Raw genomic sequence first — 2,353 nt, 5'->3', positions numbered from 1 at the left:
TTTATCAATTTTATTCCCTCTGACAAATTCTTTTTTTTTTTTTAATGGGAAACTGCCCTGAGTTTTCTGAGTTTTTTGTTTTTTGCTTTGTTTTTTTTTTACTTTGGTGTGTTAATCTCATTCCTCTGATAAGAAGATGCCAGGAAAGATTAGACAGGAAGCATATCTATTGTTGGAAGACCCTCTCCATAGTTTTTACTACTCCTACGGGTTGCTTCATATTAAAAAATGTAAGAACGGAGGACACTCACATTATTGTTTCAGGGTCAGGGCAAGCAGACTTGGGGACCATGGGCCTTGGAGACATGTGCAAGAATCATATGTCTTCTGCCAGGATCCATTAGAGTAACATCTAACTTATTAGTTTTCAGGTAAAGTAAAGTTACATCCTGGACAATACATCTATTGTGGGAAGGAGTCAGAAAAGGCAGGGAGAATAGTCCTCACGTTGAAGCAGAGGTGTGTAAGGAAGTGCTGTAAAGCTCTACTACTGTTCTGGCAAGGCTGATGGGGAGTCCTTTATTCAAAATCATTCATTACAGGCGTAGTGTCTCTCAGGAATTAGTTTGCCTCAGTTTGCGACTGTGCTCAGATTATCTGGGTGTAGTCCGTGGGTGTGAGACATGGGAGCAACCTTCCTGCTGCATTTGAAAGCCCAGCAATTTGATGTCTGTCAGTTTTGCACCTCTCAGTGATCTGAGCATACACACCCAGGGCTGCCCTGTGGGACAATATATTCCAGGATGGCCATTAATTTCTTTAAGTTATTTGAAGTATCACACCACTTCCCTTGGTTTTCTTTGTTGTTAATAAAAATCAATTACCTGTCTAAATAATGACCTTTTGGAAAAGATTTAAAAACACTCTTTGCATTTGGTTCCTATTCTTAAGATTTAATTTCTTTTAAATTTACTTTGTTTTCTCAAATGTGTATGTCCAGGTGATTTCCTTTTGTGTGTGCAAGACCTACTTCTGGACTAGCGCTGATATTTGCTCTCATTATTTCATTCTTCAGAAGTAGATATATTGACAAAACCAGTTGTAGAGGGTGCTGGGCAATTTTTCTTAGCTTTTTCAAAAAGTATGGGAGAACCATGAAAATTGGTTATTACTAGTTTTTGTTGCCAAAATCTTCTAATCATAATATAACCCCCTCCCCCATTTAAACCAATTTCTAAAATAAGAGTAGTTGATATTCAGTTCCTCTACTTCTTCTCATTAAATTCATTCCTGAATCCCCTGAAATATGACTCCCATACCCAGGCTTACCTGAGAGAATTATCCATCCCAAGATCATTGATATCTTTTTGTCATTAATTAAACATCCATTTGCTTGATGGCTACATTTCTATATTCAACATCATTATGGCTTCTAGAGTTATTCGCCATTGTAGATTAACTCACTTACCAAACTCTAAAGTACTGGTGTTTTTCTCATTGCATGATTTTAGACATCATATTCTCTTTATATTACCCGTTCTTCTGGTTTAATTACCACTCACATCCAGCAATATCTGTAACCTCAAATTCCTTTTGAACTCTGAAACTAAATATGTATTTAATATTGAATATTTCTTCTTTAATGTATCACATTGTTTCACATGTCATGCCCCGAGTCGTGCTCATTATTCTGCAAGTAATCTTCCCCCCACTAAAGCTTGCTCCCTCCATCCTGCCCCATGACCTTACATCTCAGAGAATGTGATCAATGTCCAAATATTAGTCTGCACCTGAAATCAAGACATAAGACTCTATTAAGTCTCTTTAGCCATGAAATCCGATAACTCATGTATTTTCTATACATTAGCATTCAATTATTTAATAAATATTTCTTCTATACCTATATATTCAGTGAAAATTCATTGAAATTGGAGAATCATCAGGAAGAAATATACATTTCCTTAATTTTATGGGGTTTATGTTTACAGAATATGATAATTAATAAGGGAGTTAACAATTAGAGAACCCAATAACTTCAAGTCGTTATGAGGGCTTGCAATTTATAAAAATACATTTTCAGCTACCTCATCCTAAACATGATTGATATTTGTACTCAAAGAAAAACATCCCAGAAATGTGAGAAGTGAATTGAAGCCTATTAGATAGAAGGATCATTCCTTCTATCCTCTTACCCCTTATCCTATCTAAAGTTAGTAAACATTATAAGAGCAGTCTATGAAAAACCCACAGCTAATATCATCCTCAATGGGGAAAAACTGAGAGCATTCCCCCTGAGATCAGGAACACGACAGGGGTGCCCACTCTCACCACTGTTGTTCAACATAGTGCTGGAAGTTCTGGCATCAGCAATCAGACAACAAAAAGAAATAAGAGGCATCAGAATTGGCAAGGA

Source organism: Suricata suricatta, chromosome 6 (genome assembly GCF_006229205.1).
Source record: "Suricata suricatta isolate VVHF042 chromosome 6, meerkat_22Aug2017_6uvM2_HiC, whole genome shotgun sequence".
NCBI classification, from domain to species: Eukaryota; Metazoa; Chordata; class Mammalia; order Carnivora; family Herpestidae; genus Suricata; species Suricata suricatta.
Note: the sequence above shows the minus strand (reverse complement) of the source record.